Genomic DNA, 16,089 nt, shown 5'->3' with positions numbered 1-16,089 from the left:
ACTACACAAATCATTTTTATCACAACCCTACTTATGAACTCACCAACATTTCATATGTTGACCGTTTTTCAAAATAACTTGTATTCTCAGGTAACAGGTAAGCTGAAGGGTAATATCAAGTATATTAGGATGTTATGTTTTGAAAACTCTCAAACAATTTATGTTATGGATGTGTAATATTTAAAACAATATACTGGATGTGAACAATATCAGTTGTAATGTATTGATGCATGGTGATGTTTATGTTGTGATTCATGTATATTCATTGTGATGATATTCAATTTAAGTCACACGAGCCCTCGGACGTTTCCGCCATCTGGTTTCGGGGGTGTGACAGAATCTTTCTAAGAAAGATTCGTGCAGCGCTTCAACGTTCACCTTACTATACTAAAACTACAGAAAGAGAAGTCGAATCACGAGGGACCGAAATGCTCGGGGGATAAGAAGAGAAAGACTCTTGAATCAAGAGAATGGTGCAAGAAATATGAGAGCCCGGGCCTCTTATTTATAGTAACTGAATTTACAAAAACTACCCTCCATAATTACTTAATGACCTTATAGTTATATAAACGACTAAACACCCCTTCATAATACTATTTTAAATAGATTTAGCGATATTTGTACTAAACTAATGTCGAAAGTACTCAACACTAGTCTTATAATAACCGCATCGTCGATACCTTTCTAATGATATATACATTTGTATATATATGTGTACGTATATATGATTTATACTTTATTTTAATACGTAAATATGCTATTATAATTTGTAACTCGTTCACACGAACTCCATTTTTGACGTTATTTATATCCACGCGTTGGTATTTACGTGCACTACAACTTTCATTTAGACGCCGTCAGCTAATTCTCATTCTATCTCAGATTTACAAAACTGTATCGAATTTATCGCGCTCGAAGAGTAGGGACCAAGTTTCGTCCATATCTTTAACATACAAGCTCTACTCTCGACATTCTTTATATCCACGCGTAGGTAAAACAAGATCTAAAACTTTCATTTAGACTCCGTCGGCTAATTCTCGATCGATCTTAAATTTAACAGTAGGAGGAGATTATACTGTTAAATGTCCGCGTAAAATTCATAACTTCTACATACAGACTCCGTTTTCGTCTGTCTTTTTACCGTTGAGTTCCTATCAATGAGATCTTCAACTCTCATTTAGGTCGCGTAGGCCAAAAACCACTCAAACTAAAATTCGAGTTTCGGGCCGTGCACTACTATGCCAAATCTTATAAAATTCATAACTTCCTCAAACGAAGTCATATTTGGGCGTTCTTTTTTTTTGTGTTCTCGGTTTAACGTATACTACAAATTTTGTTTAGATTACTAAGGCTAAAAAGTCTTCTACCATAAATTCACTATTTACGTCTCCCGGTGCCGTGCCGATTTGTAAAACTTCGACGAGCCATAACTTCTTCGTTATAACTCGGATTTCGGCGTTCTTTATATGTATGGAACCCTTGTAACATATATTACAACTTGGTTAAGATTAATACTTCTAAATAATCTTCCATCAAAACTCATTTTTGATGCTCATCGTCTCTAAATTGACTAGCCCGGATCTGCGGGCGTTACAATATGCAGTACTGAAATGAAACCGGTTGCCCAAATACTCGTTAAACCTGTAAAGTCCCAAATCCAAGGATCCAAACCAGTGATCAGACAAGTAATCAATCAAACAAACAATAACGTAGTAGAGAAAAGGATTAGTCAAGCGATGTACACGTTTATAGCATAAAACGTCAGGTACACCTTGAGCACACACACACACACACAACACCGTGAACTACTCTCAGCAACGTCACACTCTGACACATTCTGACAGACTCCTATATATAGTGACAAACCAACCGCAAACAGGGTTCACGGCCGTGAACACCAATCAACCATGCACAACTTGACCGCAAACACCAAATACAACCAAAACCCTACCATGACCTATACATATAGTTGCCTAGCCCAAACCACATAATTATGTCCTAACAATCTCCCCCTTGGTTTGGGACTAGCATGAACTCAGGTCTTCTTGAATAGCATCACATCTGATTTATCAATAGCCCCCAGCCATAACCTCTTTTCAATGATTGTCGCAACCATACTTGTGAATTCTTTAGCCGCCGGCTCCAGAAGCTCCGATTTGCAGAATATTTGATGACTAGCCAAGGTGTGTATATCTCGCTCCCTAAACCGCAAAAGATCTTTCGCATCAACCAAACGAAGAACGCTATCTGGAAGTTTGATCGCTGCTGTGAATGTGGCCTCATCGAAAGCCCAAAATTCCACAAAGTCTAGGTATCCTTCATGAAAGTGTTGGGGAATAGGAATTTATTTCAATTGTTTAGTGGGAGTCCACAACACAATCTTCATTGGTTCGTTAGTTTGAGGATCGAGCATATTCGGGTCTCTTCTAATAAGTGATTCTGCAGTTTTCATTCCAGCAAACTTTGCCTTGACCTGCCTTTCCAGAAACCGTTTGAAACCAAAGGCCTGAGGGTCGTGAGAAGGATAGTGGAACAGAGCTTCGGAGAGTTCCGTGAGATCGACTCTCGTCCAAGAACTAAAATCATGAGTATCCTTGTAATATTACGGGTTGCCAATCTTCCTTTTCACCACCCACAGTTTTAATTCGTCGTGATATCCCCACATTTTGATTCCCGATCGATTGCCAAACTTGTCACTGAATTTCCGTTTCTCAAGATCGGTTACTGTAAGTTGGGGCTGGTCTCTAGGATGGTTCTCATCAGAATTCTTCATGAAGAGCAATCCCTCTTTCTTCGGAGCTGTAACCTTTATTTTAGCTTGTCTGATGGTGATTCGTGGATTTGCTTGGGCAGGTTCCTTTTCAAATCGATCGACAATCCTTGTAGTTCTGACGGGTGGTGGATCCACAATGTTAGGCTGGACATGGGCGCTGGGAGAATCTTCAGTTGCGTTAGGCTCTTCAACTGTGGACTTGAACTTATCACCGAATTCTGCAATAAGCTTGTTTTTTAAGTCAAAGTAGCCTGCTGATAGGGAACCAAGATTAAGTTGAAGGTCGAAGATCTGTTTAGCCTTCTGAGAGTTTTCTAGCTGGAGGTCGAAGATCTGATCAGTCTTCTGAGAGTTTTCTGCTTCGAGCTTTGAAACTCGAATATCGAGATTCCCAATCAGAAGGTCTTTTTCAATGATCTGCTATTTAAGAATAGTGATCTCCTCCCTTAGCTCTGGAGCCGATGGGTCCGCTCCCCCTGAGCTGCCTTCCCTAAGATATACCTTTTCCGCGGGCAGGAAGGTCTGAGTCTTGTTCTGCCAAAAACCTGGCGAACCTCACTGAGGCAACGTCATGCGCAGGTCTTGCAGGGGAGGAACCCCCAGGAGCTGAAGAGCTCCCGACTTCAAAAGAAGATCGAACACCACTTGGACGTGTTTGAAAAACAAGTTGGGCTGGAATGATTGGTGTAGCGGCTATGGTTGCAGGCTGTGTTGGCGGGGCCTGATCTCTAATAAGCACTCCCGGCCACAGATCATGTCGTCTCCTTTTCAACGGAGGCTGGGAGGTTTGAGTCATCAGAGGATCACTCGCAGATGGCATAGAAGTTGGAATGGCAACATGAAGGGGAGGAATCCTTGATGTTGCATCCGTATCAATTGTAGCATCAGCCATCTGTTTTGAAGTAGGAGGCGTCGCCTTTTGAACGTCTTCAACTCCCCATATCTCCGTTTCATGTTGTGCATCATCATCGATGTTGTCGAAGATGGAGTCGAGGTTTTCATTTGTTGGGCAGTAATCACTATGCTCGATCTCAAGATTGAAGTCATTATTGAAACCCGACAAGTCACCACCAAAAATCGTATAATCATTATCAAATCCCTCATCATCATCATCATCATCATCATCATCATCATCATCATCATCACTCGCATCTTCATCCTCATTGTAGTCATTTTGCACCTCCACATTCGTCATTTGATCATGTTCCTCTGCCACGATTGCAACAGGAGGAACTCTTTCTTCTTCGTGCTCTGAAGCAGTGATAACATCATCTTCTGTTTCCATACGACATGAGGAGCTTTCAGTCGCTGATTCATCACTAATTTCAGCAAAATTTTCGAAATTCACCAACGGGTACTTTCCCTCAAACATGAATTTTTCTGTTTCGGTTCTATTTCATGAGGCCGAAGGTGTTGGAGCCAAGAGATTTGACATCGAGTGTTTCTCCTCTTCTTTCGATCTCCGGGTGCTTGCTGTTGAAGATCAATTGCAGAAATCTTGGGTACATGAGAAACTTGTCTCTTTTCTTCCCTTCAACGTTCCCCACCATTTCATTCAGTATGAACTTGGAAAAGTTGAAATCTAGACCCCTGGCAAGAGCTGCGATGGCACCCGTATTGAGTAAGGAGATTTCACCAGCTCCTGCTCTTCGACCAGAAATGCATCTCACGAACACATGAGCTAAATACCTCCAGTAAGGGGACATAAGCTTCTTGATAGTTGGAGGAAACACCCCTTCGTAGCCCATCTGTGCGATGATTGCTTCAGTCTGATCCAAGTTAATGAATGATGGAAACTCCCTTTTGTCATCAATTTGCAGTATTTCATGGATGATCTGCTCTGTCACAGTAATCTTCTTTCCTTTAACAATTGCTTCTAGGGAGACAGCATCATCTTCACCTCTTTGCACCACAGCTTTGCTCCAAAATTCCTTGATCAGGCTTTGGTAGATGACAGGACTGGTTGTAAGAGCAGAAGCTAGGCAACATCTCCTCAATCCGTGAACCATGGAATTGAAATCAGTGTGGGCTGCAGGTGGATCAACCAAGAAAATAGCCAAGTTGTGGATGTCAGCGAATTTCAAGTCAGCCATTTTTGATTTGCACCAACCAAGCCAAGTGAGAAAACCAAATGATTTAAACAATTAATATTAGGTTTTACTCATTAAACAATTTAATTAGGCTTTAATTGATGATTAAGTGTTGGAAAAATAATGTTCATGTCCAAAAATTGTTCACGGTCAGAATGTGTGTTCACGGTCGAAGAAGGTTCACGGCCGTGAATGCTTGAAGGGCCGTGAACGCTTCAACGGAGCCGTGAACACCGAAAACACTGATTTCTTTGATTAAACCCTCAATTCACGATCGATTCTCGGTTAGATTAGCATGATGATGATCGCAATGAGCATACCTACGAGAAGCAACAATTAATTTCGGATAAAGCAACAGATTTGCGATGAATCAATGAACAGTACAGAGAGAGAGTTTGAAAGTTCACATCCGTGATCAGATAAAGAGGGTAAAAAATGAAACAGTCGTGAAAGCCTCCTTTTATACTCGGACCCATACCCGGTCCATTTCCCTTGGATAGCAAACCCTAAATCCTTAAATCAAAGCCCAACAACTCCAATTTAATTAAAAATAGTACATTTTGAAGATTTTAAAAATAAAATAAAATAAAATCTAAAAAATTTAAACTAAACTCTTTTTAATTTTTTTTATTTTTAGCAAATCAAAAATAAAATAAAATAAAATTGAAGTTGAAGTTAAAATGAATTAACACTAATTTCTCTTTCACCAATGCTAATAATACTTTTGTGAGTTTGGGATCAAAGTTCTTAGACAGCCTCAATCTGTTTATCGGTACCTCCTCCTTGATGAATAGATCTGACCAATCGACGGTATTATGGTCCACTTAAACACGAAAGATTGTGACAAATTCAGGACATACTACAAGTGACTAGACATTGTGACCCTATGTTACTAGATAAAATTCCTAAGGACCATTCATCTAACGACGACCAAGGATATTGTTGTCCACCTAAATTGAGCAGCGAGATCTACAGACAACCTATTAATTGTTTAATTTTAGATGTACTAGAACATGTTTCCCGCTTCCTGATATACCCCTATACTCAGGGACTTCCAAAATACTCCTTAGTTTAGATGGGCAGACAATTATTATGGGAAAAGACAGATTTAGAATGCATATGCTGTACACCCAGGTCGGATCTTTTCCAATCACGCAGACGGTGAAACATATGACAGACTAGATTTAGAGGGACTGAGAAGTAGAATGGAACATATGTTGTGTACCAGGTCGGAGGTATTTCAATCACGCAAAGGAGACAACATATGGCTAACAGACAGGTTGAATTACTTAGATAGGAGATGTAGAGAGAGATAGAATTGCATATGTTGCAGTCTAGGTCGGATCTTTCGATCACACAGAGGAGGCAACATATGACTGACAGAAAGAAAGCAAGAAAATAACCTTCTACATACCTAATTTATCGGAATTCCCCAGTCCCCCCGTCAATACCGGAATTTAGGATAGAGTTCGCACATCGAGGAAAAGTTAAAACACGGTTATAGATACAGATTATTTAATCCATAGATTCCCATTTATATCTCCCTGCTCAACCTACCCAAGCGTCGTATTGTCAGTCTAAGCAGAACTATCTAGGTCAAGATTTATCAAGTCTCTAGATTGCTTAAGTTCATCTATGCCTAGTCAAGTCCAATTAAACCATTCATGCCTACCAACGCATTGAATACAGAGCCTAAACAATTCAACTTTGGTACCTTACACTGATTCAAATTGCCTGTTATCACATATTGATATCACTTCCCATCATATTACCTACAAACCGGCTATTTTTGGATTTTCTAATTTTTGATTTTTATATTTTTGAATTTTCTGATTTTTGTTTTGTTTTTATTTCTCCCCCTAAATTTGTGCATATGAGAGAATGGAAATTAAATGCGCAAATTTAAACTATCATAAAACAAAATCAGTCTTCAAAGCGTATCATTTTCAAAAATCCAACAAACACATCGAATCGAGCTTTGTTAAACGGTTTTGTGAACAGATCTGCCACATTATTAGCAGTGGGAACCTGTTCCAACCGAATGAGCGAACGCTCATAACAATCTCTGATAAAATGCACTTTGATGTCGATGTGCTTGGTTTTTAAGTGCTGGACTGGATTTTTAGCAATTTGAATTGCAGCTTCATTGTCACAAAAAATAGGGGTTTCTTGAAAGTTCAAACCATAATCCAACAGCTGATGTTGGATCCATCTGACTTGAGAACAACAGGCAGAAGCAGCGACATATTTTTCCTCCGCCGTTGAGGTTGAGACTGTATGATGTTTCTTGCACTACCATGACACCAGCCGTTCTCTGAGAAACTGACATCCCCCAGAAGTTGATTTCCTGTCAAGCTCACAACCTCCGTAATTACTGTCAGCAAAAGCATATAAATCAAATTCAAAATTTTTCGGGTACCAAAGACCCAATTTTCGGCTGCCTTTGAGATACCGAAAAATTCTTTTGACAACAATTAAATGAGAGAGTTTAGGATTAGCCTGGTAACGTGTGCACTGACAAACCGCGAACATGATGTCTGGCCTGATCGCAGTCAGATACATTAGCGATCCGATCATCGATTTGTATTCAGTCTGATCTACGGATGCGCCTTCAGGATCTAGAGTCAACAGGGGTCGCTCGACCATCAGCGTCAAGGCAGGTTTTGCGTCTCTAAACCCGAACTTCTCTAGCATATCGTCAACATACTTGGCTTGATGAAGCAGGATTCCGGTTGAACTTTGACGTACTTGCAAACCCAAAAACATCGTCATCTCTCCCACGGAACTCATCTCGAACCACTTCTTCATCAGAGTCTCGAATTCCTTGCAAATATTTGGACACGTCGACCCGAATATGATGTCGTCGACATAGATTTTCACCAAAATGAGATCGGCATCAACATGCTTTATGAACAGGGTTGGATCAATCGTTCCCCGCGTATAGCCGTGCGCGAGCAAGTGCTCTGTAAGGTTTGCATACCAGGCTCTGGGAGCTTGATGTAATCCGTAAAGAGCCTTTTCCAGCTTGTAGACGTGATTCAGAAACTTGGAGTCGACAAACCCAGGATGTTGATCAACATAGATTTCTTCCTTCACCGCGCCATACAAGAAGGCGGTCTTGACATGCATCTGGTAAACAGTGAAGTTCATGTAGTCTAGACCCTCTATCTGCTGGAATCCACAGACAACCAATCTTTCCTTGTTGCGCATAATAACCCCTGAATCATCTTGCTTGTTTCGAAAGACCCAACGTGTGTCAAGAGACTTCTTGCCCTTTGGCAGCTCAACCAACTGCCAAACCCCGAGTTTCTCGAACTGATTTAACTCCTCATGCATCGCATCAACCCAGCTGGGTTCATTCAATGCCATTTGGACGTTCTTTGGCTCGATCTGAGAGATAAAGTAGGAGTAGAAACATGTGTTGACGTCTCCACTTTGACTTCTCGTTCTGACACCGTCTCCCAGTGGCCCAATGACATTCTCGATCGGATGATCGCGTTGAAGATTTGAGGGGATCTCATGGCTGATATCATTGACCGAGAAATGAAGGTTATGGATGTTTACACATCCGTCATTTGCTGAATGATCCGCCTCAGACGATCTGGGACCATCAAAAGGGCTTGCCATGTACTCGTTCGCAATCGGCTCGGGAAAGAGAAGTTCCATGAAAGTTTGAGTTGCAGCGGAAGTATCTCTCGTCATAAACTCTCTTTCTGCAGGAGTGAGCGGAGTGGCATCAGCATCAGGATTGATTTGTTGACTCGAAGAATCTGAGGGAGAACTTGGAACAGCTGCATCCACCGTAGGAGTCGTAGAAGGCACCACAGGTGGTCTGTAGACAACATCCTCCTCTTCATCTTCAATCACAGCCTTCGTACCTGAGGAAGTACCTGACACAACATCCAAAAAACATCAAATGATTTAAATAGAGAAGCGTAATCGAATAACCAGTCAGAACCGACTCGGGCGTCAGTCTCGTTCTCCTCCAGCCAACGCACATCATAGGATTCCACAATTTGCTTTGTTTTCTTGTTGTAGGCCCTCTATGTTGTACGTGCGGCATATCCCACGAAGTAGCAGTCATCGGCCTTCGAGCTAAACTTCAGGTTGGAATCTAAGTGAAGGTGGGTGCAAGGACATCCAAAGATATGGAAGTGAGCAACCGATGGCTTGTGACCGTATAGAATTTCATATGGGGTCTTCATCTGAGCTTTGTTGATCAGGACCCAGTTCTAAACATAGCGGGCCATGTTGATCGCCTCGGCCCAAAAGAAGACCGGAAGTTTGGAATCACATAGCATCGTCCTTGCGGCGTCTTTTAACGTTCGGTTTCGCCGTTCAGGAACACCATTTTGTTGCGGTCTGTGAGCAGCACTATATTGACGCACGATCCCTTTTTCAGCACAAAAATGATCTAGAATGGCATTCTTTAATTTCGTCCCATTATCAGTTCTGAGCTCCTTCACCTTCTCGTTGGTTTGGTTCTCAATCATCACCATAAACTTCTTGATTAAGTAAGCGACCCCAGACTTGTTGGACAAGAAGAAAACCCACGTGAATCGCGAGCAATCGTCTATCACGACCAAACAGTATGAACTTTTGATGATGCTGAGGACGTTGACCAGACCAAATAAGTCCATGTGCAACAATTGGAGAACTTTGCTGATCGAGTTGATTTGTTTTGGCAGGTGTGGATTCTGGTGATGTTTTCCTTGTGCGCATGCCATACATTTTTCAAATGTAATGAAGTCTTTGACTAGGAGTCCACGCATGATCTCGTTCTTTGCAAGTCGATTTAGGTTCTTTGCGTTAGCATGTCCGAGCCGACGGTGCCATAGCATGGCATTGTGCTCGGAGACTTTGGAGAAGAGGCAAGTAACTTGTTCCGGAAGATTATGATTCATGTCAATAATGTAAGCGTTCCCGTCTCTTTTCGATTTTACAAGGATCCATTCTTCTGGGATGACAATGTGTGGCTTCAACATCAGATATTCTTTATCGGTGAAGTGCGTAGAGTATCCCTTTTCACAAATTTGACAGACGCTCAACAAACTATGCTTCAACTCGGGCGTGTAGTTGACGTTCTTAAAGCTTAGCATTCCATTGGTAACGATTCGTCTCTGAGTGATTTTTCCTCCATACCCTCCCGCGAAGTAGACATATCCCCCATTAAATGTTTGAATGTCGTGCAATTGAGAGATGTCTCCGGTCATATGCCTGGAACAACCGTTGTCGACATACCAGGGTCTGACGACATTCCTCCGCAGCTGTTCCTGCACAATGCACGTGATTAATTAGATTTTGGGACCTAGGTCATTACAACCCTGGGTTTACCCTTGACATTCACATATATTTCTTTTTCACTTTTAGATTTTGAATTACTATTAGATGCACCGTCAGAAGATGAAGATGATTGAACAATTGAAGATTTGGGCACCCACTGGTAATTAGGTTTTGAAATATTCACAGGTGATTTAGAAATATTTTTCTTTTGCTTTGAGCATTTAGACTTTTGGCTAGGATTAGTCGAAGATCCAGACCCAGTGTTTGACGATATCGACCTTGGCTTAGCCGCCTTCGATCTCGTCAAGTCACTTGTGGCTGTTTTAGTAAAAACCTGTTTATTCGTTTTAAGTTTAGCCCTGTTCTTATCATTATGAACTTTCCAATCATCATCACGAAGACGAGATCTCGAGGACTTTCTCGTTAGCGACCTTCCTCGAGACTCATTTTCTCTTCTCGGTGCAGAAAAATGAACAAATGCCCTATTAGGAAAGTTGCGAGCAATGTGGCCGACAGTTCCACAGTTAAAACAGATTTGCTTTTTATCATGAAAACTGGTACCGCCTTTTTATGTTTTCGTGCTCTTATTGACTCGTCTAACTTTCCCACACGTGCAAGTGCATGAGTCAGGTTGTGTGACAGGTGTAGATGGAGTGGATGTGCAAGTGTCAGATTCATCAGTTTTAACAGAGGCAACATCACATTTATCAGAAACATTAGACTTAGGTGTTGTTTGTTTTTTCGAAGAGAAAATGCATGAAGTCTGGGGACCACCTCTGCAATCGTCTGTAGCAGAAGAGGTGGAACAAACAGCTTCAACCTATAATAAGAAGCATGTTTGTTTTTTAACATCTGCAGACTGCTGTAGTAAGCTGAAATATAAATAAATTAATTTTATAAACAGAAAATAGTTCTCAACACCGAAATTTTAATAATTGTGGTCTTAAAACATTGAAAGAATACTAAAATGAACATGTAAAAAAACAAAAATATAAAACTTTTTTAAAAAAAAAACTTAAAAAAATATTAAAGAAGCTAACAGTTTTATTCTAAAAAAAACTAGTTGTAAAAAAAATAAAAATAAAAATTAAGAAAGTATTGCAAACGATGTTTACAAAATTCGTAAAAAATTACACACGTTAAAAAAGATGCAGCTGAAACTGAAAATATTATTAACAGAAACGGTAAAAAAATTTAAAAAATCAAAGTTTTTTTTTTTTTTTTTTTTTTTAAATCAAGTTAAAAAAATTTGTGGAAACTATAAAAAGAAATTATATCAAATCCGTAAATAAAAGTTTAAAAAAATCAAAGCTTTTTTAAAAAAAAATAAGTTAAAAAAAATAAGTTATACCAAAATTCTAAAAAAAAACACTCGGAAAAAATGAAAGCTGAAGAGGTTTGAAGAGGCAAGTCAAGTGCTGCGCCATACAACACACGCACAGAGGTTTTGTAGTCTGAAGCCTTCAAAAAACAAACTGTTGCGAGAGAGAAAGTGTTGCGCGTGTGTTGCGCCACGCAACAAATAGTGGTTTGAAGAGGTTGTTTTAAGAAAACAAACAGCACCTTAGACACCAAATCATCACAAATCAAAATATCAGTTTTAACAACAGACACAGAATCAACATTGTTCAAAATAGGAACACCAATTTTGACACAGATTTATTTTCAGACTCAATCTTTCCATCCTCTTGATTTCCATGACTTACTTACAAATCTGCACAGGAAGTAGAAACGTTAGTATCTATTTCCCTAGTACTACTTTTAGTCACTGGTACAACAGGTTTGCCATACACCATAAATGGTTCTCTATCAATCTATTCCTGAGTTAAAGGAGTAACGGTATACGTGTGATTAAATAGAGGAGGGACACGCTCATATCCTATACCAACTTGTTTATGGTCCTTCCACTTTATTTGCTTTTAAATTATTGTTGCCACTCTTTCACTTGACACATCGAATTTTTTAAAGTTAAGATCAGCATTTTCAAAACGGATTTCAATGTGTCAAGTTCTTCAGTTACAGCAGCAAATTGTTTCTTAATGAAATTATAATTCTCACACTTGTTGTTGTAATCTTCCTGCAACTGCCTAACATCTCTCTATCTATGTTAGTCATATGTTCTCCCCTCTGCGTGATTGAAAGAGATCCGACCTGGGACACAACATATGCACTTATTTCTAAATTTGACTTCCTCCTTAATAATTATCTATTCACCTAAAGTAAGGAGTCCTTAGGAACTTCTTGATAACCAGGCTATATCGGGAAGTGGGAAACACGTTCTAGTGCAACTGAAATTGAACCATTTAAGAGGTGGTCTGTAGATCTCACTGCTTAATTTAAGTGGACAACAATACCCGTGGTCGTCGTCAGCTAAATGGTTTATTTAGAAAAGTTTGTGAATATTCTTCGTGTTTAAGTGGACCACAATACCGGCAATTGATCCCAAAATGCTTTAGATCTAGTTATTATTTTTGTTTTTGTTAAATTTGTTCATAGTTTTCCTTTATGCACAAATTTAAGGGGGAGAATTTAAAAAAAAAATCCAAAAATCAAACAAAAATCAGAAAAATCAAAAATCCAAAAATATTATGTGCTAAGTTTTCTTTTTGTTTTGTTTTGTCTTAAAAAGTGAATTCAGATGTAGATGAGACTCATGGAGACTGTATCGAGATTTTCTGAGCCAAGGCTTCATCCGTGATCATCGAAGAATTCTCATTCGAAGGAACAAGAAATGAAGACTATTCTTTCAACATTCAATCTTTCAACCCCATAAGCAAGGTGAAGATGACTTGAAGATTATGTGAACGATTGCATTGAAGCCTCCTCAATCAATTTGCTGCTATCTTGTACCTGCTGAAGTGATCCAAAAAAAAAGTTAGCTCTCTCTGTTGTTCTCTTTGAAGATTCTCAAGCTAAAAGCACAATCTTTCAAGAATCAGTACATCAAGCCTCCTCACCCAATGTGCGTTCAGAGTCAAATTTTGAAGAAAAGCCCATCCGCTCAAGATGAAGTCACTCACTTAGAAGATTCATATGTTCCTCAAATTTTGAAGAATTCTTCTTCTCCTTCTTCTTATTTTGATCTTGCATCATCCAATTGATTGGGATTCCGCACCATCAATTGGATATGAATGATACGTCAAGCAAATCTGGACGATCTATTCCATAGTTCCTCATATGATCTCCGGGCCGGTGAGTGTGCAATCAGGCACTTTCCTCTTTGTTAGTTACGTGTCACCTACCTTAGCTCAGCGCATAGGGGATCTGCACTTGCGTCCGTAGAGGGCTTCGAATGGCGCGACTTTGATGCTAGTCTGATAGTTGTTATTGTAGGAGAATTCGATGAGCGGTAAGTGGGTATCCCAGTCCTTACCAATGTCTATCACACATGCTCTTAACATGTCTTCCAACGTCTGAATGGTCCTTTCACTTTGACCGTCTGTTTGAGGGTGATAAGTTGTACTCATATCGAGTTTGGTTCCCAAAGACTTTTGGAGTGATTGCCAAACCGTGAGGTGAATCTACTATCTCTGTCGGAGATAATAGATATTGGCATACCATGTAGTCGTACAATTTCATTAATGTACCTTCTTGTGATCTTCTCCATCTTTTCGGTCTCTTTTATTGGTAGGGAGTATGCGGATTTGGTTAACATGTCAACGATCACGAAGTCCACCCGTCATCTTGGGCAGCTTGGTTATGAAGTCCATGGTTATCCACTCCCACTTCCACTCGGGTATGTCCTGTTGTTGAAGCAAACCCGAGGGCTTTTGATATTCTACCTTGACCTTGGCATAAGTCAGACACTTTCCCGCATAGGTAGCAATCTCTGCTTTCATCTTTGGCCACCAATAAAGCTTCTTGAGGTCCAGATACTCTTGTCTGAACCGGGATGAATGGAGTATTTTGTCTTGTGAGCCTCATTCATGAAAAAATCTCTATACCCGCCGAATTTTGGTGTCCAGATTCGATTCATGAGATAACAAGCTCCGTCATCCTTAACCTCAAGGTTTTTTTCCATTCCCCCATAGGGCTTCTCCTGCGATGTTCTTGGGTTTCAAGGATTCTAGCTGTGCCTCCTTGATATGCGCGGACAAGTATGAATGGATGGTCATGGTTAATGATTTTACTCGGCGGCCCGAGTATTCTTCTCGACTTAGGGCGTCTGCTACTACGTTGGCCTTGCCTGGATGATAACGAATTTCACATTCGTGGTCATTTAGCAGTTCCACCCATCGTCGTTGTCTCATGTTGAGTTCCTTTTGATTGAGAATGTGTTGAAGACTCTTATGATCTGTGAAGATGGTACACTTTGTGCCGTAAAGGTAGTGCCTCCAGATATTCAGGGCAAACACCACTGCTCCTAGTTTGAGGTCGTGCATGGTGTAATTGACCTCATGAGTCTTGAGTTGTCTTGAGGCATAGGGAATGACCTTTCCTTGTTGCATGAGCACACATCCCAGGCCCTGCTTGGATGCATCACAATAGACCACAAAGTCTTCGGTCGCTTCTGGAAATACATCGAGAAAGTTATAGATTCCAAGAATATTCCTGGATGTCCTTCACTTCTTGATTCATATTTCTATCGTGGCCTAAGGAAGAGCATGGTACCTCTCGCCTAGGTACTTCTGATCCTTGACACGAGGTACAATTCGGAGGTTTGTGTCGGATTTGTCATCATAGATAACAAGTGTTTTGGTTATTTGGTGAGTTAAGTCGAACGGCCTTTTCGTAACATATGGTATTGGTATGATGAGGATTTAGCCAAAGCATGTAAATGATCGCGTCGAAGTTTCCTCTTGTTACTGGTATTAGGTCGATTTAGAAGAAATGTTTGCTTAGAGTTAGAGTGCATCCTAGGTATGTGTTGTTGGTGGCTTCAGTTCTTCCCGCAGCCATCCCTACTGCGAATATTTTCGTGAATGTTTGAGGTTTTGATTCAGTATGCAATTATACTTTGTGACTCACGAGTTTCCTCTCCGCAATCCTATTATATAGTATGCATGCATATGAGTTATTTGAGGAGGAAACATACTGGTAATCACAAAGGGGTTCCTTATTGCTTCCTCATGTCCCGTTGTTGGAATTCCCTTGATGCTTCTGAAATCTTTGTTTCTAGTCTTTGGGAACTTCCTTTTGAAATGCCCTGCCTCCGCACATTTGTAGCAGGTCTGATCCACCCTATCATTCGCGGCTTGGGTGGTTTGTTGTGCTGGTGCCTTAAAGAAACGGTTGGTATGCCCCTTCTTGTTGCAATTACTACAGTGCAACACTCGGCAGAATCCAAAGTGATGGAAGTTGCACTTCTTGCATTTAGGCAGGTTCCCAACATATGGTTTCGTCGGTACTAAAGTAGTAGGGACAATGGTGGTATGGGTTGCCATAGTTTGTTGTCCTTTGGTAGGCTCCTGAGTTGAACGACCCCTTTTCTTGTTCTAGAACTTTAGTTTCTTGGGTAGTACTCCTCCATTGTCGTGGGAGTTCTTAGGTTTGTAATTTGGGGCGTCCTTGTAGGAACAAACCCGTTGGTGTCCTTGGTTGTCACCGTGATTGGAACTATTGGCTCTGTTCCTGTTTCTGTTTGCGTTGTTAGTGCTAAGTTGTACCATGACGGCTGTCACGGCGGCTGTTACAGCGGCTTGAAATGTAGCGGGGTCCTTTTGTAGGACTGGTGTTGCGCCGGTATGCTGGCTACTTCCGCGTTGCTGCATGATTCTGTTGTATGGTATGAAACGAGTTCGTAAGTAACTATGGTCGTTTCTAGTTGTACCCTATATAAGTTACATGTTTTTTTGTACAATTTCCCCAATGTTGTGATCAACATCATCGTAATGTGTTTATGGTAGTAAGTAGTAGTAGGTATTGTACAAATGTTAAGTTACCAAAATAGAATATAGATGTCAAAACATTAAGTTGATTCGGGTTACATTGGTTTTGGAGAGC

The sequence above is a fragment of the Lactuca virosa genome, chromosome 2 (genome assembly GCF_052849685.1).
Source record: "Lactuca virosa cultivar CGN04683 chromosome 2, Lactuca_virosa_CGN04683_v6, whole genome shotgun sequence".
In the NCBI taxonomy this organism is placed as follows: Eukaryota; Viridiplantae; Streptophyta; class Magnoliopsida; order Asterales; family Asteraceae; genus Lactuca; species Lactuca virosa.
This window is presented reverse-complemented; position numbering follows the sequence as displayed.